We start from the raw sequence: 22,194 nt of genomic DNA on the forward strand, positions 1-22,194 counted from the left end.
ACACCGCCCCTCCCGTCAGCCGCACCGCACACCGGCCCTCCCGTCAGTCGCACCGCATACCACCTCTCCCGTTAGCGCACACACCTACCCCGCCACGGCTGCAGCACACACCGGCGATAAACCCCCCCTCGCCGCACCATCTGTCACTTTGCAGGCGCGCCGCGGGCACAGTCCTGCAGCACGCCATCCACACCACGGCCGCACAGACCGCACCCGCTCTCCCCACAACCCCAGCACAAACTGTCTCCCAACCGCAGACCACAATGAACCGCCGGGACCCGCTGCACTCACACATCCCCGTCACCCGCACCTGTCTGTGTGCAGGCGACAGGGCTCTCGCCGCTCCAGCCCCCAGCCATCCCGCCCCCTATCAGCCATCACCCCCCCCTATCAGCCAACACCCCATCACCCCCCCTGTCAGCCATCACCCCCACCCCCTCTCAGCCATCACCCCATCACGCCCCCTATCAGCCATCACCCCCCCTCAGCCATCTACCCCCCCTGTCAGCCATCTACCCTCCCCCGTCAGCCATCTACCCCCCGTCAGCCATCTACCCCCCCCTGTCAGCCATCTACCCCCCCTCAGCCGTCTACCCCCCCATCAGCCATCTACCCCCCGTCAGCCATCACCCCCACCCCCCTATCAGCCATTCCACCCCCCCTATCAGCCATCACACACCCCCGTCACCCATCACCCCCACCCCGTCACCCATCACCCCCACCACCCTATCAGCCATCCGCCCCCCTATCAGCCATCATCCCACCCTGTCAGCCATCACTCCCCCCATCAGCCATCCCGCCCCCCCATCAGCCATCACCCCATCATTTCTCCTCAGCCATCACCGCCCCGGTCACCCATCAACTCCACCCCCCTATCAGCCATCACCCCCCCCCTTCAGCCATCTCCCCCCCCACCCTTTCAGCCATCACCCCACCCCCCCTTTCAGCCATCACCCCACCCATCAGCCATCACCCCCCCTATCAGCTATAACCCCATCCCCCAACTGTCAACCATCACCCCCCCTGTCACCCATCACCCCCACCCCCTATCAGCCATCACCCCCACCCCCCTATCAGCCATCGCTCCCCCTATCAGCCATCACCCTCCCTGTCAGCCATCACCCCCACTCCCCTGTCAGCCATCACCTCCCCTGTCAGCCATCACCCCCCCAATCTGCCATCACCCCCCCCATCAGCCATCGTCGTCCTCCCTGTCAGCCATCACCCCCCCATCAGCCATCGGCTCCCCCTATCAGCTATAACCCCATCACCCCCCGTGTTAGCCATCACCCCCCTGTCACCCATCACCCCCGCCCCCCTATCAGTCATCACCTCCCCTATCAGCCATCGGACCCCCCTATCAGCCATAACCCCATCACCCCCCCCCTGCCAGCCATCACCCCCCCCCCCTGTCAGCCATCACCCCCCCAATCTGCCATAACCCCCCCATCAGCCATCGTCCCTCCCCCTCAACCATCACCCCCCCCCTCAGCCATCACCCCCTCCCCTCAGCCATGAGTCACCCCCCTCTATCAGGACCCCCCATCAGCCATATCGGCCATACATCCCCCCCTATCAGCCATCCCCCCCCTTATCACCCATCACACACACACCCCTATCATCCATCCACACACCCCTATCCCCATGTGTACACCACCAACACCCACCAACTTTCACACCTACCCCTATCACCCTCACACCACAATAATATACACAAATCACACACCCCCCCCAACACACCTTCTTACACACACACTCACACCCACCCACCCAAACCCCTCTCCTACACACCCCGCACACCCTAAGGTCATCCCACACCCACCATAACCCCATACCTGCCAACCACCCACCACAAATACAACACCTATCCAGCTTCTCCCCCCACCCCCCAAAAAAAAAAATTCCTCTTCCTTCACCTAATGGCCCCCCCTTCCATGCACACACCCCTACCCCCCCTTCCCCCCCAAAAAAAAACCCCACCACCCTCCACCCATCCATCACATATCAACACACTCCACACATGCACACCTCCAACTCCATCCCCCTAACACCCACAACTCCATCACACACTGCACGTCCTGTCACCACCCCCATCCCTCACCCCTTGACCAATACATATAGAGGCAGCCACCCACCCCCACGCTATTCCGCAAGCACCATACATCACTACCTAACACTTTTTCTTAACCCACACACCAACGTACCCCTCCTACATAACACTCCAACACCCACATTCCCTTCCACACACTCCACAATCCTGCACAACACCACACTACCCCTATTACACACCCACCTCTCTCTCTATACAGCCCATGGATTCTGTCAACCCATCACCACAACAATTAGTCCACAACAGTACCCGTCTCACAACCAGGCACCCACATGCCAATTGCTGCCCCCCCCCCAACCTCCCAGCCACACACCACAATACCCTACACAAAGCAACCTATGCAGAAAACCCACAACCATGCCACCTTCCAACAAACTCACCCTAAAGCACACACATACCACTCCACCAACTACTACACCTCCTAAGCCCTCACCCACCCCTCATCCCTAGCCCAACTTATACACTGGCCACACCACATCCACCGTCCAACCTCACTCTGCTCAGCCGCCCAAACACACCATTTTCAATACACCACGCACAATGTACCCCTCCCACAACAAACTAAACACCAAACATTGTTCCTTCACCCCCCTCCACAATGCAGCATGCACAAATTCTGACCCTCAACACGGATTATATCTGCCCATAACAACAAGAGTTACCCCACAACACTACCCTTCTACCCTACAAGCAACCACATGCACTACATACATTTACAGGCCCACTCCACACAGTCAACTTAACACGCCCTACCACCACTCCAAAAACCTCACAACATTCTTCATCCTCCACAAATTTAATTTTTAGGTTTTCCATTTAATCCCATTTTAAGATTTTTCTGTGTTTATGTTTTAATTTTTTTTATAATATAATAATAACAACAACAACATCAAAACAGGTGTGTGATGGGCTGGCTAGAAGGGGAAGGTTGGAGGCCAGCACTTTTTTTTTTTTTTTTTTTTTTTTTTTTTTTTATACATTTAGGACCTGATTTAGCTGCAGGTGCAGTTTCGATAAATTTCCCTAGTGTAGGGAGACAGAGGGTTTGGTTATCCCAGATCCCAAAAGGATTCTGGACTGGAACACAAGCAGTAGACGGAGTTGTGGAAGTAGCCAGTGTTACCTGAAATCCATGTTGTCGAGCAGAGAGATCCTGTAGGCCTTTGACCATCTGTTGCTGTACTGTCTCGAGTCCTTCCAGATAAACTGTTATAGCTTGAAGCAAGTCTGAACTTAACCCAGCATTGCCTTTCAGACCCATTGGGTCAGTGCTTACTGTCATGGCTGTGGTTATTTGTGAATACGGACTAGGAGTAGACACTGGGTCTGGACTTGAGAGTTGAGGACAGAGCTGTGCAGGTTTAATATAAGACTTTGCATGCAGACATAATAGTTGGCTGAGAAGACAGAGAGGAAGCAGAAGGTGATCAGCTATGTGGGTACTGGAATACTGGTGATGAGACTCACCAGTAAAATAGATAGCTGGAGTGTCACTTGTAGTGGAATGTCACTGGGATGAGGTAACCAGTGACTGGGTGGATGATGAATGTTAAGGAGCTGGTTAAACAGAGCGCTGGGCTTGTCTTGACCAGCGAAGCAAGTTTTCAGAATATAGGAATTGATTGAACAAGCGAGGCAGGTTTTCGGAATGCTGGAAATGGCTGAACCAACAAGGCAGGTTTTACAAAATGCTGGAATGGCTTGAACCAGCAAGGCAGGTTTGCGGAATGCTGGAATGGCTTGAACCAACAAGGCAGGTTTGTGGAATGCTGGAATTGCTTGAATCAGCAAGGCAGGTTGTCTGTATTCTGGAATTGGCTGAACCAGCAAGGCAGGTTTTTGGAATGTTGGAATGGTTTGAACCAGCAAGGCAGGTTTTCTGTATTCTGGAATTGGCTGAACCAGCAAGGCAGGTTTTTGGAATGCTGGAATTGACTGAACCAGCAAGGCAGGAAAGCGCCATGGTCAGCGGCGGCGATAAGCCAGAGCGCGGCTGTGTAGCGCTAAACCACAGGTTTTGCGATAAGAAACATTTTTTTTACTATTTTTACATGTTATTTTTGATTTTTACATTTACACTTGAAGTAGTAGATTGTAGAAGTATTTTATAATTTGCAGAAATGTTTGTTACAGTTAGAAAAATTGAATTTTTAGGTTTTCCATTTTTTCCATTTTAAGATTTTTGTGTGTTCATGTTTTAAGTTTTTTTTATAATATAATAACAACATCAAAACAGGTGTGTGATGGGCTGGCTAGAAGGGGAAGGTTGGAGGCCAGCATTTTTTTTTTTATTTTTTTTTATTTTAATTTTTAGGACCTGATTTAGCTGCAGGTGCAGTTTTGATAAATTTCCCTAGTGTAGGGAGACAGAGGGTCTTGGTTATCCCAGATCCCAAAAGGATTCTGGACTGGAACACAAGCAGTAGACGGAGTTGTGGGATTAGCCAGTGTTACCTGAAATCCATGTTGTCGAGCAGAGAGATCCTGTAGGCCTTTGACCATCTGTTGCTGTACTGTCTCGAGTCCTTCCAGATAAACTGCTATAGCTTGAAGCAAGTCTGAACTTAACCCAGCATTGCCTTTCAGACCCATTGGGTCAGTGCTTACTGTCATGGCTGTGGTTATTTGTGAATACGGACTAGGAGTAGACACTGGGTCTGGACTTGAGAGTTGAGGACAGAGCTGTGCAGGTTTAATATAAGACTTTGCATGCAGACATGATAGTTGGCTGAAAAGACAGAGAGGAAGCAGAAGGTGATCAGCTATGTGGGTACTGGAACACTGGTGAGAAGACTCACCAGTGAAATGGATAGCTGGAGTGTCACTTGTAGTGGAATGTCACTGGGATGAGGTAACCAGTGACTGGGTGGATGATGAATGTTCAGGAGCTGGTTAAACAGAGCGCTGGGCTTGTCTTGACCAGCGAAGCAAGTTTTCAGAATATTTGAATTGATTGAACAAGCGAGGCAGGTTTTCGGAATGCTGGAAATGGCTGAACCAACAAGGCAGGTTTTACAAAATGCTGGAATGGCTTGAACCAGCAAGGCAGGTTTGCGGAATGCTGGAATGGCTTGAACCAACAAGGCAGGTTTGTGGAATGCTGGAATTGCTTGAATCAGCAAGGCAGGTTGTCTGTATTCTGGAATTGGCTGAACCAGCAAGGCAGGTTTTTGGAATGTTGGAATGGTTTGAACCAGCAAGGCAGGTTTTCTGTATTCTGGAATTGGCTGAACCAGCAAGGCAGGTTTTTGGAATGCTGGAATTGACTGAACCAGCAAGGCAGGAAAGCGCCATGGTCTGCGGCGGCGATAAGCCAGAGCGCGGCTGTGTAGCGCTAAACCACAGGTTTTGCGATAAGAAACATTTTTTTTACTATTTTTACATGTTATTTTTGATTTTTACATTTACACTTGAAGTAGTAGATTGTAGAAGTATTTTATAATTTGCAGAAATGTTTGTTACAGTTAGAAAAATTGAATTTTTAGGTTTTCCATTTTTTCCATTTTAAGATTTTTGTGTGTTCATGTTTTAAGTTTTTTTTATAATATAATAACAACATCAAAACAGGTGTGTGATGGGCTGGCTAGAAGGGGAAGGTTGGAGGCCAGCATTTTTTTTTTTATTTTTTTTTATTTTAATTTTTAGGACCTGATTTAGCTGCAGGTGCAGTTTTGATAAATTTCCCTAGTGTAGGGAGACAGAGGGTCTTGGTTATCCCAGATCCCAAAAGGATTCTGGACTGGAACTCAAGCAGTAGACGGAGTTGTGGGATTAGCCAGTGTTACCTGAAATCCATGTTGTCGAGCAGAGAGATCCTGTAGGCCTTTGACCATCTGTTGCTGTACTGTCTCGAGTCCTTCCAGATAAACTGCTATAGCTTGAAGCAAGTCTGAACTTAACCCAGCATTGCCTTTCAGACCCATTGGGTCAGTGCTTACTGTCATGGCTGTGGTTATTTGTGAATACGGACTAGGAGTAGACACTGGGTCTGGACTTGAGAGTTGAGGACAGAGCTGTGCAGGTTTAATATAAGACTTTGCATGCAGACATGATAGTTGGCTGAAAAGACAGAGAGGAGGCAGAAGGTGATCAGCTATGTGGGTACTGGAACACTGGTGAGAAGACTCACCAGTGAAATGGATAGCTGGAGTGTCACTTGTAGTGGAATGTCACTGGGATGAGGTAACCAGTGACTGGGTGGATGATGAATGTTCAGGAGCTGGTTAAACAGAGCGCTGGGCTTGTCTTGACCAGCGAAGCAAGTTTTCAGAATATTTGAATTGATTTAACAAGCGAGGCAGGTTTTCGGAATGCTGGAAATGGCTGAACCAGCAAGGCAGGTTTTCAGAATGCTGGAAATGGCTGAACCAGCAAGGCAGGTTTTCAGAATGCTGGAATGGCTTGAACCAACAAGGCAGGTTTACAGAATGCTGGAATGGCTTGAACCAGCAAGGCAGGTTTTTGGAATGCTGGAATGGTTTGAACCAGCAAAACAGGATTGCGGAATGCTGGAATGGCTTGAACCAGCAAGGCAGGTTTTCTGTATTCTGGAATTGGCTGAACCAGTATGCAGGTTTTTGGATTGCTGGAATTGGCTGAACCAGCAAGGAAGGTTTTCAGAATGCTGGAATTGGCTGAACCAGCAAGGCAGGAGAGCGCCATGGTCTGCGGCGGCGATAAGCCAGAGCGCGGCTGTGTAGCGCTAAACCACAGGTTTTGCGATAAGAAACATTTTTTTTACTATTTTTACATGTTATTTTTGATTTTTACATTTACACTTGAAGTAGTAGATTGTAGAAGTATTTTATAATTTGCAGAAATGTTTGTTACAGTTAGAAAAATTGAATTTTTAGGTTTTCCATTTTTTCCATTTTAAGATTTTTGTGTGTTCATGTTTTAAGTTTTTTTTATAATATAATAATAAGAATTTACTTACCGATAATTCTATTTCTCGGAGTCCGTAGTGGATGCTGGGGTTCCTGAAAGGACCATGGGGAATAGCGGCTCCGCAGGAGACAGGGCACAAAAAGTAAAGCTTTACGATCAGGTGGTGTGTACTGGCTCCTCCCCCTATGACCCTCCTCCAAGCCTCAGTTAGGATACTGTGCCCGGACGAGCGTACACAATAAGGAAGGATTTATGAATCCCGGGTAAGACTCATACCAGCCACACCAATCACACCGTACAACCTGTGATCTAAACCCAGTTAACAGTATGATAACAGAGGAGCCTCTGAAAGATGGCTCCCTACAACAATAACCCGATTTAGGTAACAATAACTATGTACAATTATTGCAGATAATCCGCACTTGGGATGGGCGCCCAGCATCCACTACGGACTCCGAGAAATAGAATTATCGGTAAGTAAATTCTTATTTTCTCTATCGTCCTAGTGGATGCTGGGGTTCCTGAAAGGACCATGGGGATTATACCAAAGCTCCCAAACGGGCGGGAGAGTGCGGATGACTCTGCAGCACCGAATGAGAGAACTCCAGGTCCTCCTTAGCCAGGGTATCAAATTTGTAGAATTTTACAAACGTGTTCTCCCCCGACCACGTAGCCGCTCGGCAGAGTTGTAATGCCGAGACCCCTCGGGCAGCCGCCCAAGAAGAACCCACCTTCCTTGTGGAGTGGGCTTTTACCGATTTTGGCTGTGGCAGGCCTGCCACAGAATGTGCAAGCTGAATCGTACTACAAATCCAGCGAGCAATAGTCTGCTTAGACGCAGGAGCGCCCAACTTGTTGGGAGCATATAGTATAAACAGTGAGTCAGATTTCCTGACTCCAGCTGTCCTTGAAATGTATATTTTTAAAGCTCTGACAACGTCCAACAACTTGGAGTCCTCCAAGTCGCTTGTAGCCGCAGGCACTACAATAGGCTGGTTCAGATGAAATGCTGACACCACCTTTGGGAGAAAATGTGGACGAGTCCGCAGTTCTGCCCTGTCCGAATGGAAAATCAGATATGGGCTTTTGTAAGATAAAGCTGCCAGTTCTGACACTCTCCTGGCCGAAGCCAGGGCTAGTAGCATGGTCACTTTCCATGTGAGATATTTCAAATCCACATTTTTTAGTGGTTCAAACCAATGAGATTTGAGAAAGTCCAAAACAACATTGAGATCCCACAGTGCCACTGGAGGCACCACAGGGGGCTGTATATGCAGTACTCCCTTAACAAAGGTCTGGACTTCAGGAACTGAAGCCAATTCTTTCTGGAAGAAAATCGACAGGGCCGAAATTTGAACCTTAATAGATCCCAATTTGAGACCCATAGACAATCCTGATTGCAGGAAATGTAGGAATCGACCCAGTTGAAATTCCTCCGTCGGAGCACTCCGATCCTCGCACCACGCAACATATTTTCGCCAAATGCGGTGATAATGTTGCGCGGTTACTTCCTTCCTTGCTTTAATCAAGGTAGGAATGACTTCTTCCGGCATGCCTTTTTCCTTTAGGATCCGGCGTTCAACCGCCATGCCGTCAAACGCAGCCGCGGTAAGTCTTGAAACAGACAGGGACCCTGCTGAAGCAAGTCCCTTCTCAGAGGTAGAGGCCACGGATCCTCCGTGATCATCTCTTGAAGTTCCGGGTACCAAGTCCTTCTTGGCCAATCCGGAACCACTAGTATCGTTCTTACGCCTCTTTGCCGTATAATTCTCAATACTTTTGGTATGAGAGGCAGAGGAGGAAACACATACACCGACTGGTACACCCAAGGCGTTACCAGCGCGTCCACAGCTATTGCCTGCGGGTCTCTTGACCTGGCGCAATACCTGTCCAGTTTTTTGTTGAGGCGAGACGCCATCATGTCCACCATTGGTCTTTCCCAACGGGTTACAAGCATGTGGAAAACTTCTGGATGAAGTCCCCACTCTCCCGGGTGAAGGTCGTGTCTGCTGAGGAAGTCTGCTTCCCAGTTGTCCACTCCCGGGATGAACACTGCTGACAGTGCTATCACATGATTCTCTGCCCAGCGAAGAATCCTTGCAGCTTCTGCCATTGCACTCCTGCTTCTTGTGCCGCCCTGTCTGTTTACATGGGCGACTGCCGTGATGTTGTCCGACTGGATCAACACCGGTTTTCCTTGAAGCAGAGGTTCTGCCTGGCTTAGAGCATTGTAGATTGCTCTTAGTTCCAGAATGTTTATGTGAAGAGACGTTTCCAGGCTCGACCACACGCCCTGGAAGTTTCTTCCTTGTGTGACTGCTCCCCAGCCTCTCAGGCTGGCGTCCGTGGTCACCAGGATCCAATCCTGTATGCCGAATCTGCGGCCCTCCAATAGATGAGCACTCTGCAACCACCACAGAAGAGATACCCTTGTCCTTGGAGACAGGGTTATCCGCTGGTGCATCTGAAGATGCGACCCTGACCATTTGTCCAGCAGATCCCTCTGGAAAATTCTTGCGTGGAATCTGCCGAATGGAATTGCTTCGTAAGAAGCCACCATTTTTCCCAGGACTCTTGTGCATTGATGTACAGACACCTTTCCTGGTTTTAGGAGGTTCCTGACAAGTTCGGATAACTCCTTGGCTTTTTCCTCCGGGAGAAAAACCTTTTTCTGAACCGTGTCCAGAATCATCCCTAGGAACAGCAGACGTGTTGTCGGAATTAACTGGGATTTTGGAATATTCAGAATCCACCCGTGCTGCTTTAGCACTTCTTGAGACAGTGCTAATCCCATCTCTAGCTGTTCTCTGGACCTTGCCCTTATTAGGAGATCGTCCAAGTATGGGATAATTAATACGCCTTTTCTTCGAAGAAGAATCATCATCTCGGCCATTACCTTGGTAAAGACCCGAGGTGCCGTGGACAATCCAAACGGCAGCGTCTGAAACTGATAATGACAGTTCTGTACGACGAACCTGAGGTACCCCTGGTGTGAGGGGTAAATTGGAACGTGGAGATACGCATCCTTGATGTCCAAGGATACCATAAAGTCCCCTTCTTCCAGGTTCGCTATCACTGCTCTGAGTGACTCCATCTTGAACTTGAACTTTTTTATGTACAGGTTCAAGGATTTCAGATTTAGAATAGGCCTTACCGAGCCATCCGGCTTCGGTACCACAAATAGAGTGGAATAATACCCCTTTCCTTGTTGTAAAAGAGGTACCTTGACAATCACCTGCTGAGAGTACAGCTTGTGAATGGCTTCCAAGACCGTCACCCTGTCGGAGGGGGACGTTGGTAAAGCAGACTTCAGGAAACGGCGAGGTGGATCCGTCTCTAGTTCCAACCTGTACCCCTGAGATATTATCTGCAGGATCCAGGGATCTACCTGCGAGTGAGCCCACTGCGCGCTGAAATTCTTGAGACGACCGCCCACCGCCCCCGAGTCCGCTTGAGAAGCCCCAGCGTCATGCCGAGGCTTTTGTAGAAGCGGGGGAGGGCTTCTGTTCCTGGGAAGGAGCTGCCTGTTGCAGTCTCTTCCCCCTTCCTCTGCCTCGTGGCAGATATGAATATCCCTTTGCTCTCTTGTTTTTAAAGGAACGAAAGGGCTGCGGTTGAAAAGTCGGTGTCTTTTTCTGTTGGGGAGTGACTTGAGGTAAAAAGGTGGATTTCCCGGCTGTAGCCGTGGCCACCAAATCCGATAGACCAACACCAAATAACTCCTCCCCTTTATACGGCAAAACTTCCATATGCCGTTTTGAGTCCGCATCACCTGACCACTGTCGCGTCCATAAACTTCTTCTGGCCGAAATGGACATAGCACTTACCCGTGATGCCAGTGTGCAAATATCCCTCTGTGCATCACGCATATAAAGAAATGCATCCTTTATTTGCTCTAAAGACAGTAAAACATTGTCCCTATCCAGGGTATCAATATTTTCAATCAGGGACTCTGACCAAGCTACCCCAGCACTGCACATCCAGGCTGTCGCTATAGCTGGTCGTAGTATAACACCTGTATGTGTGTATATACTTTTTTGGATATTTTCCATCCTCCTATCTGCTGGATCTTTAAGTGCGGCCGTCTCAGGAGAGGGTAACGCCACTTGTTTTGATAAGCGGGTGAGCGCCTTGTCCACCCTAGGAGGTGTTTCCCAGCGCGCCCTAACCTCTGGCGGGAAAGGGTATAAAGCCAATAACTTCTTTGAAATTAGCAGTTTTTTATCGGGGGCAACCCACGCTTCATCACACACCTCATTTAATTCATCTGATTCAGGAAAAACTATAGGTAGTTTTTTCACACCCCACATAATACCCTGTTTTGTGGTACCTGTAGTATCAGCAATATGTAACGCCTCCTTCATTGCCTAAATCATATAACGTGTGGCCCTACTGGAAAATACGGTTGATTCGTCACCGTCGCCACTGGAATCAGTGCCTGTGTCTGGGTCCGTGTCGACCGACTGAGGTAACGGGCGTTTTACAGCCCCTGACGGTGTTTGAGGCGCCTGGACAGGTGCTAATTGATTGTCCGGCCGTCTCATGTCGTCAAACGACTGCTTTAGCGTGTTGACACTATCCCGTAGTTCCATAAATAAAGCCATCCATTCTGGTGTCGACTCCCTAGGGGGTGACATCCCCATATTTGGCAATTGCTCCGCCTCCACACCAATATCGTCCTCATACATGTCGACACACACGTACCGACACACAGCAGACACACAGGGAATGCTCTTAAAGAAGACAGGACCCCACTAGCCCTTTGGGGAGACAGAGGGAGAGTTTGCCAGCACACACCAAAAGCGCTATATATGACAGGGATAGCCTTATAATAAGTGCTCCCTGTATAGCTGCTTTAATATATATATTTTTGCCACAATTTTGCCCCCTCTCTCTTGTTTTACCCTGTTTCTGTAGTGCAGTGCAGGGGAGAGCCTGGGAGCCTTCCTGACCAGCGGAGCTGTGTGAGGAAAATGGCGCTGTGTGCTGAGGAGATAGGCCCCGCCCCTTTTTCGGCGGGCTCGTCTCCCGCTCTTTAACGGATTCTGGCAGGGGTTAAATATCTCCATATAGCCCCCGGAGGCTATATGTGAGGTATTTTTTGCCAAAAAATAGGTTTACATTGCCTCCCAGGGCGCCCCCCTCCCAGCGCCCTGCACCCTCAGTGACTGCCGTGTGAAGTGTGCTGAGAGGAAATGGCGCACAGCTGCAGTGCTGTGCGCTACCTTAAGAAGACTGAGGAGTCTTCTGCCGCCGATTCTGGACCTTCTTCTCGTTTCAGCATCTGCAAGGGGGCCGGCGGCGAGGCTCCGGTGACCATCCAGGCTGTACCTGTGATCGTCCCTCTGGAGCTAATGTCCAGTAGCCAAAGAAGCCAATCCATCCTGCACGCAGGTGAGTTCACTTCTTCTCCCCTAAGTCCCTCGTTGCAGTGATCCTGTTGCCAGCAGGACTCACTGTAAAATAAAAAACCTAAGCTAAACTTTTCTAAGCAGCTCTTTAGGAGAGCCACCTAGATTGCACCCTTCTCGGCCGGGCACAAAAATCTAACTGAGGCTTGGAGGAGGGTCATAGGGGGAGGAGCCAGTACACACCACCTGATCGTAAAGCTTTACTTTTTGTGCCCTGTCTCCTGCGGAGCCGCTATTCCCCATGGTCCTTTCAGGAACCCCAGCATCCACTAGGACGATAGAGAAAATAACAACATCAAAACAGGTGTGTGATGGGCTGGCTAGAAGGGGAAGGTTGGAGGCCAGCATTTTTTTTTTATTTTTTTTTATTTTAATTTTTAGGACCTGATTTAGCTGCAGGTGCAGTTTTGATAAATTTCCCTAGTGTAGGGAGACAGAGGGTCTTGGTTATCCCAGATCCCAAAAGGATTCTGGACTGGAACACAAGCAGTAGACGGAGTTGTGGAAGTAGCCAGTGTTACCTGAAATCCATGTTGTCGAGCAGAGAGATCCTGTAGGCCTTTGACCATCTGTTGCTGTACTGTCTCGAGTCCTTCCAGATAAACTGTTATAGCTTGAAGCAAGTCTGAACTTAACCCAGCATTGCCTTTCAGACCCATTGGGTCAGTGCTTACTGTCATGGCTGTAGTTATTTGTGAATATGGACTAGGAGTAGACACTGGGTCTGGACTTGAGAGTTGAGGACAGAGCTGTGCAGGTTTAATATAAGACTTTGCATGCAGACATGATAGTTGGCTGAAAAGACAGAGAGGAAGCAGAAGGTGATCAGCTATGTGGGTACTGGAACACTGGTGAGAAGACTCACCAGTGAAATGGATAGCTGGAGTGTCACTTGTAGTGGAATGTCACTGGGATGAGGTAACCAGTGATTGGGTGGATGATGAATGTTCAGGAGCTGGTTAAACAGAGCGCTGGGCTTGTCTTGACCAGCGAAGCAAGTTTTCAGAATATTTGAATTGATTTAACAAGCGAGGCAGGTTTTCGGAATGCTGGAAATGGCTGAACCAGCAAGGCAGGTTTTCAGAATGCTGGAAATGGCTGAACCAGCAAGGCAGGTTTTCAGAATGCTGGAATGGCTTGAACCAACAAGGCAGGTTTACAGAATGCTGGAATGGCTTGAACCAGCAAGGCAGGTTTTTGGAATGCTGGAATGGTTTGAACCAGCAAAACAGGATTGCGGAATGCTGGAATGGCTTGAACCAGCAAGGCAGGTTTTCTGTATTCTGGAATTGGCTGAACCAGTAAGCAGGTTTTTGGATTGCTGGAATTGGCTGAACCAGCAAGGAAGGTTTTCAGAATGCTGGAATTGGCTGAACCAGCAAGGCAGGAGAGCGCCATGGTCTGCGGCGGCGGTAAGCCAGAGCGCGGCTGGGTAGCGCTAAACCACAGGTTTTGTGATAAGAAACATTTTTTTTTACTATTTTTACATGTTATTTTTGATTTTTACATTTACACTTGAATTAGTAGATTGTAGAAGTATTTTATAATTTCCAGAAATGTTTGTTACAGTTAGAAAAATAGAATTTTTAGGTTTTCCATTTTTTCCATTTTAAGATTTTTGTGTGTTCATGTTTTACGTTTTTTTATAATATAATAACAACATCAAAACAGGTGAGTGATGGGCTGGCTAGAAGGGGAAGGTTGGAGGCCAGCATTTTTTTTATTTTATTTTTTAATTTTAATATTTAGGAACTGATTTAGCTGCAGGTGCAGTTTTGATAAATTTCCCTAGTGTAGGGAGACAGAGGGTCTTGGTTATCCCAGATCCCAAAAGGATTCTGGACTGGAACACAAGCAGTAGACGGAGTTGTGGAAGTAGCCAGTGTTACCTGAAATCCATGTTGTCGAGCAGAGAGATCCTGTAGGCCTTTGACCATCTGTTGCTGTACTGTCTCGAGCCCTTCCAGATAAACTGTTATAGCTTGAAGCAAGTCTGAACTTAACCCAGCATTGCCTTTCAGACCCATTGGGTCAGTGCTTACTGTCATGGCTGTGGTTATTTGTGAATACGGACTAGGAGTAGACACTGGGTCTGGACTTGAGAGTTGAGGACAGAGCTGTGCAGGTTTAATATAAGACTTTGCATGCAGACATAATAGTTGGCTGAGAAGACAGAGAGGAAGCAGAAGGTGATCAGCTATGTGGGTACTGGAACACTGGTGAGAAGACTCACCAGTGAAATGGATAGCTGGAGTGTCACTTGTAGTGGAATGTCACTGGGATGAGGTAACCAGTGACTGGGTGGATGATGAATGTTAAGGAGCTGGTTAAACAGAGCGCTGGGCTTGTCTTGACCAGCGAAGCAAGTTTTCAGAATACTGGAATTGATTGAACAAGCAAAGCAGGTTTTCGGAATGCTGGAAATGGCTGAACCAACAAGGCAGGTTTACAGAATGCTGGAATGGCTTGAACCAGCAAGGCAGGTTTGCGGAATGCTGGAATGGCTTGAACCAGCAAGGCAGGATTGCGGAATGCAGGAATGGCTTGAATCAGCAAGGTAGGTTTTCTGTATTCTGGAATTGGCTGAACCAGCAAGGCAGGTTTTTGGAATGTTGGAATGGTTTGAACCAGCAAGGCAGGTTTTCTGTATTCTGGAATTGGCTGAACCAGCAAGGCAGGTTTTTGGAATGCTGGAATTGGCTGAACCAGCAAGGAAGGTTTTCAGAATGCTGGAATTGGCTGAACCAGCAAGGCAGGAGAGCGCCATGGTCTGCGGCGGCGATAAGCCAGAGCGCGGCTGGGTAGCGCTAAACCACAGGTTTTGTGATAAGAAACTTTTTTTTTACTATTTTTACGTTATTTTTGATTTTTACATTTACACTTGAAGTAGTAGATTGTAGAAGTATTTTATAATTTGCAGAAATGTTTGTTACAGTTAGAAAAATTTAATTTTTAGGTTTTCCATTTTTTCCATTTTAAGATTTTTGTGTGTTCATGTTTTAATTTTTTTTATAATATAATAACAACATCAAAACAGGTGTGTGATGGGCTGGCTAGAAGGGGAAGGTTGGAGGCCAGCATTTTTTTTTATTTTTTTTTAATATTTAGGACCTGATTTAGCTGCAGGTGCAGTTTTGATAAATTTCCCTAGTGTAGGGAGACAGAGGGTCTTGGTTATTTCAGATCCCAGAAGAATTCTGGACTGGAACACAAGCAGTAGGCGGAGTTGTGGAAGTAGCCAGGGTTGCCTGAAATCCATTTTATTGAACAGAGAGATCCTGTAGGCCTTTGACCATAGCTATACTGTCTCGAGTCCTTCCAGATGAGCTGCTATAGTTTGAAGCAAGTCTTAACTTAAAACAGCAATGCCTGCCAGATCCATTGGGTCAGTGTTTACTTTCACAGCTGTGGTTATTTGTGAATCCAGACTAGGACTACACACTAGGTCTGGATTTGAGAGTTGAGGACAGAATTGTGCAGAATGAATATAAGATCTTCGCATGCAGACATAGCAGTTGGCTGAAGGGTAGCAGAAGATGACCAGCTATGTGGATACTGGAACACTGGTGAGGAGACCCACCAGTGCAATAGATAGCTGGAGTGTCACCAGTAACAGAGTGTCGCCAGGAAGTGGTGACCAATGAATGATCAATGATTAGGAGCTAGTTGTACTGAACACTGGCTTATATTGACTAGCGAAGCAGGTTTTCAGAATACTGGAATTGCTTAAACCAGCAAAGCAGGTTTTCAGAAATGCTGGAATGGGTTGAACCAGCAAGGCAGGTTTTCAGAATGCTGGAATGGCTTGAATCAGCAAGGCAGGTTTTTGTAATTCTGGAAGGGCTTAAATCAGCAAGGCAGGGATGGATTCCTGGCAGTCAATATACTGACACCGGGATCCCGAGAGAGGATGCAATGCCGGTGTCTACATATAGATGCTGCATGGGATGTTGCCGCCATATTACTGATTGCAGGTTACCCGATCATCCTCACAGCGGAAAACGCTGGCGTCCTGTAGCGGGTGGAGGTTAGGTTTAGGCAGGAGAAGGGGGATTAGCGTTAGGGAGCAGGGATGGGAAGGTTAGGGCTAAGGACCAGGGAGGGAGGGTTAGGTTTAGACACTTAGAGTGGGAGGTAAGTGTTAGGCATCAAATGGGGAAGATTAAGTTTAGGCAGCGGGGAAGGGAGGGTTAGGGTTAGGCACCAAGCGGGGGGTTAGGCACCCACAAGGGAGAGTTAGGGTCGGGAAAAGGTGAGGGTTAGAGGAACTAATGGGGTCTGTTGGGATTCTGATAGATGGGATGCCACTGTTGGTATACTGACAGCCGGCATCCCATCCATCGGCAAGTCATACTGAACCCTGATAGGTTAAGTTCCAGCGGGTTTTAGACAGTCTGCTCAGGGCTTAGCAGCATTTAGGTGCAAGCAGGACTTGTATTGTTTGTTGGTCTTGTATGTCTCCCCCTGTCTTCCTACTCGGGGATTAGCTACTCATAACTGTTGGCAGTGGGAGTTTAGAGGGATTTGACAATTTTTTACCTGGAATGATGGACTTAATTCGGCTTTATTATACTTGATTCGGCTAATTGGATTTCATTATATGTCCCTCAGCAGGTTTTAAGTTTTACCTCTGGCCGAGTTTGCTTGTGTGACCCACCCCCTTCTCCCCCGTTTATTTGTTTTACCTATCCTATTGTATCTTTATGTTGCTTCGATTGGCCTGAAGCTCGTGTAAATGGAAATTCCATGCATTTTTTTTTCTTTTTGGCAGATCCTCATTTCATTATGTTTCCAACAGAACTGTTTCTATTTTACATGTCAATGTGAACTTTTTCTCTGGTTCTTTCCCTCCCTTATAGGTTTGGTGATAGATGCAAGATTTACATAGCTGGTCACTCATTTTGTGCTTGGCTAGCTGGTATACATTTATGTTGCTGGGTGTCGGGATCCTGGCGTTCAGAATACCGACCCTGGAATCCCGACAGCTGGCAATGCGGGCAGCCGGAATACCGGCCTCACAGGACTATTCTCACTCGTGTGTGTCCACGACACCCATAGAGTGGGAATAGAACCTGTGGTGGGCGCAGCGAGCCACCGAGCCCCCAAGTGGACTCTGCGGAATACTGCAGTCGGTATACTGACAGCCATCATCCCAGCCACCGGTAATTCATACCGAACCCGGCTAGGTTTATGGCTTTAAGTTTACGCCATACATTAATTTTAATTTCTCTTTTATTTAAAGTTTAAAGCTCATTTAAATAAATAGCAAATAGTTTCTGCCAAAATCATGTCTCCGTGTCGTTATTTTATTTAAGGTTTATGTTAGTTATCACTGATGCATACACAGAGCAATCCTCAGCCATTAGGTGGTTATTATAACCTTTCCTGACAACTGTGCTGTACCTGTGTGTATTTTAGCAGAGGTGTTTGTGGCCTGTGAGCCAATAGGCAGCTTACTTATATAGCATGCCAGAGCTGCACAGCAATGTCCATAGGGGTTAAACATACATGTAACATGGTTACAGACTAGCAAATCTCTTTACTAATATACTAGATAATAGAAGGGGAGGACAGAGCTCTACTACAGTAGCAACAGCTGACTTTCTGCGATAACCAAGGTGAATATATCCAGTGTCGGACTGGAACATGAAGGGCCCACCGGGGGTATGCAGTGGTAGGGGCCCATGATTAGAGATGCGGCCAGCCTCCAAAGGGGGTGTGGCCAGCCACCACAGAGGTTTGGCTAACCATTATAGAGTACCTGGTCTGGACTCCTTGATAATTTATATAGTAATTAATGCTAGTGCATGCTTGATAATGTGCCAGATTAATGACAGCAATGTACTGTAGAGAATACATCATGATCCTGTACAGTATAAGGTAACACATGTATAATATATAATTCAAGTGCACAGTCTAGAACCTGATCCCTTGAGGAGGAGGGCCCCCCAGGCAGAGGGGCCTACCGGTGGTTTCCCCTGTACCCCTGTGGGCCAGTCCGAGCCTGAATATATCACATTTCTATGTCATATTCTCATACACATCTAAGGTAGTCTCATTTCTCTAATTCATTAATGTGTATGATATAATTCATGTGGATGAGTTATATGACATATATATTATAGGGCATATGTAGCAATTGTTATATACCCCTATTAGCATATGTGCACAATGGGGGTCATTGCGAGTTGTTCGCTCGGTAAATTTTTTCGCATCGCAGCGATTTTCCGCTTAGTGCGCATGCGCAATGTCCGCAGTGCGACTGCGCCAAGTAAATTTGCTATGCAGTTAGGTATTTTACTCACGGCTTTTTCTTCGTTCTGGTGATCGTAATGTGATTGACAGGAAGTGGGTGTTTCTGGGCGGAAACAGGCCGTTTTATGGGTGTGTGCGAAAAAACGCTACCGTTTCTGGGAAAAACGCGGGAGTGGCTGAAGAAACGGAGGAGTGTCTGGGCGAACGCTGGGTGTGTTTGTGACGTCAAACCAGGAACGACAAGCACTGAACTGATCGCAGATGCCGAGTAAGTCTGAAGCTACTCAGAAACTGCTAAGAGGTGTGTAGTCGCAATTTTGAGAATCTTTCGTTCGCAATTTTAAGAAGCTAAGATTCACTCCCAGTAGGCGGCGGCTTAGCGTGTGCAATGCTGCTAAAAGCAGCTTGCGAGCGAACAACTCGGAATGAGGGCCCATGTTCTTTTTAATCATAAATACCGCTTTCACATTGACTGAAAAATCCGGGATATTGCCGGGGGCAACTTGGGTGTGGTCTCCGTGTGAAAGGGTCTCTCCAGGTCCAAATTGCTGGTGCCTCGACCCTGGACACTACCACCTTATGGTATCATGAGCCTCTCACTGTACAGTGCTGTGTAACACATCGGCCCTTTATAAGGTATATAATAGCCCAGATCTGTGACTTTGTGATTCATTTGCTAATGCTGGGCGGAGTCACAACACTGGGCGGAGTTAGTCAAATGAGTCACAGATCTGGCCAAATCTACAGAAGACTAGGAGCAGAAGCAGATAGTATGGGCATGGCACAGGCAGGGGTGCATACCTCCCAGCTTTCTGCAGGAGCTTTCTTCAGGCAGAAGGAGGGACACACACTCTGCGAAAAGGGGGCGTGGCTTCACGGGAGGGCTCCCGTTTTCGTCAATGAGGGGGCATGCCCAGCGCTCTGTGAGCTGCTGACATGCCCCCAGGGGCTGATTATGAGTCCGAGGGGCCCAGGGCACTTGTGACAGGGGAGCCCTATCTCATTGCTGTGTCGGCTGTGGGCTGGGGGCGTGGCCTAATCGTGGTACGCGAGGCCACGCCCCCTTACACAAATTCCGTTTGTTTGTTTTTTTTAAATGGAATTTTGGCCCCTCAGCTAGGGGTAAATCCAGAGGGGGTGGTCGCTCCCCCCTACACACCCGCACAGGCAGAAGAAAGCAGGGAGACTGCTGCCTCCCTGCAACACCACAGACCTGCCAACACGCAGCAGCGTGTGCTGACTGTAGCACAATGCTGCTGCTGTTGCTGGCAGGACGGCTGGGGGGGGGGGGCTTCTGAGCTGGGATAGAGCTACTCGAGCCGGGGGGCCCACTAAAACTGTGGGGCCAACGGTACGTACCCCCTGCCCCCCCCACCCCCTTAGTCCGGCTCTGCTGCTGGAACCCCCCCCTTAATCCATACCCCCTGATGCCCCCTCTCCCTCTGTCTCCACTATTCACCGCTGCTCTGCTAAGCAGAACAGCGAGTACAGGAGCTTTCCAACTGACCCCCCCCATTACCGCGGGACACTGTGATCGGCGGGTGGGACAGCGGGACAGACCCCCAAAAATGGGACTGTCCCGCGAAAATCGGGACATTTGGGAGGTATGGGGGTGTGTGAGGGGGTATGCCGTACAGACAGACGGGCACCGGCTCACTGTGTGCTTGACCCCCCTCTCTGGCGCGGAGGAGCGTCACTTTCTGGCACACTCCACGCTTCTTAGCTGCCGTTTTGTGGGGCACCTGCCGCTGTGCAGGTTCCGTACTGCCTCTGTTATCTCCAGCCCCGGCAACCCCACCGCTAGCTGCAGCGCTGCCACCCACAGTGAGGTGCGCCCAGCTCCTTCACACACTTTAGCCGGCGGGTAACGCTGCAGAAGTCCGAGCTGCTTGCAGGCTCCGACCCCCTCCTTCCTCCAGCCGCAGCATCTCCTGGGGGCTAACCAGTCACTCCCAGTCTCCCCTTACCACAGTGCCCGGCAGCCGCGCGAGGTCCGCGCTGTGTGACTGAAGAGGGGGGGAGGGATGCGGACGGGCAGAGGAAGCAGGACTCCAGCCTAAGAGAGTCAGCCATGCCAAGTCTCCACCAGCAGCAGATCCCAACAGGTTGGAGTGGAACAGCAGCAGCCAGCAGCAGTGACTCCGGTAAGACACATCTGTCTGTCACCACTGTTTTGTCCCTAATACCAATCTCTCCCGTGCCCTGTGTTCTGTCATGTCCCTGTCACCCCTGGCCTTGCCCTGCCACCCTTATCCTGGCCCTTTCACCCTTATCCTGGCCCTGTCACCCTTATCCTGGCCCTGTCACCCTTATGCTGGCCCTGTTACCCTTATGCTGGCCCTGTTACCCTTATGCTGGCCCTGTTGCCCCCATTCCTGGCCCTGTTACCCCTGTGCTTGCCCTGTCAACCCTATACTGGCCCTGTCACCCCTGTCCTGTTCCTGCCACCCCTACCCTGGCCTGTCACCCCTATCCTGTCCCTGTCATTTCTGTCCTGGCCCGTCGCCCCTGTCCTGGCCCCGTCACCCCTTTTCTGACCCTGTCACCCCTGTCCTGGCCCCGTCAACCCTGTTCTGACCCTGTCACCCCTGTCCTGGCCCTGTTACTGCATACCCTCCAACTAACTTTTTGGCAGGTACAGTACCCGCAGCGCCTCCAGACCTCTCCCCAATGCACCACACCTCCGCACCTTCCCCTCCACCACATGCGGCACTCCACCCCTCCCCCACACGCTGTGCCTCCAGACCCCCTACACCACCCGCGGCTCCCACTCCTCCGCCCCTCCACCATCCACCCCCTTTATATGTCTCCCCCCACACCTGCCGCCCTCCACCCGCAGCATCTGCAGACACCCTCCTCCATTCGCGGTCCCCCCCTCACCCACCCCTCCCCCACCAATGGCACCACCGCACCTGCCCCTCCACCACCAGCAGCACCTCCGGACCTCCTTTCCTATGCCCCTCCCCTACCCATGGCGCCTGCGGACCCCTACCCCACCCCCGGCAGTCCTGTCCCTTCCCATCCCACAGCACCTCGGGAACCCTTCACCCATCCACAACATCCCCACACCTGCCCCTCTCCCACCCATGGCACCCCTGCCCCTCCCCCACCTGCAGTGCCTCCGGAACCCCTCCCCAATCTGCATCCCCCACTCCTCTGCCCCTCCCCCACCCGAAGCACCTCCCGACTCTTCCCCATCCGGGCCCCACCCCCACTTCTGCCCTTCCTCCACCTGCAGCATCTACAGACACCATCCGCAGTCCCCCCCGCACCCGCTACATTCTGTACATCGTGCCCTGCAGGTGCTGTTCACGCCGTCGCAAGGGGCTGCGCCTCCTTCACCATTGCACGCCCTTTCATTGTGCAATATTTAACCACTAACAAAGGAATGCAGGTAATACTTTATATAATACAAATATTGAACCCCAGAAAGGCATGCAAGGGTTAAGGGGGCGTAGCCCCTTGCGACGGTGTGAAGAGCACCCGTAGGGCACGATGAAGCACCTAGTAAGGTATAATAACTGATATTAC

The sequence above is a fragment of the Pseudophryne corroboree genome, chromosome 11 (genome assembly GCF_028390025.1).
Source record: "Pseudophryne corroboree isolate aPseCor3 chromosome 11, aPseCor3.hap2, whole genome shotgun sequence".
Classification (NCBI taxonomy): Eukaryota; Metazoa; Chordata; class Amphibia; order Anura; family Myobatrachidae; genus Pseudophryne; species Pseudophryne corroboree.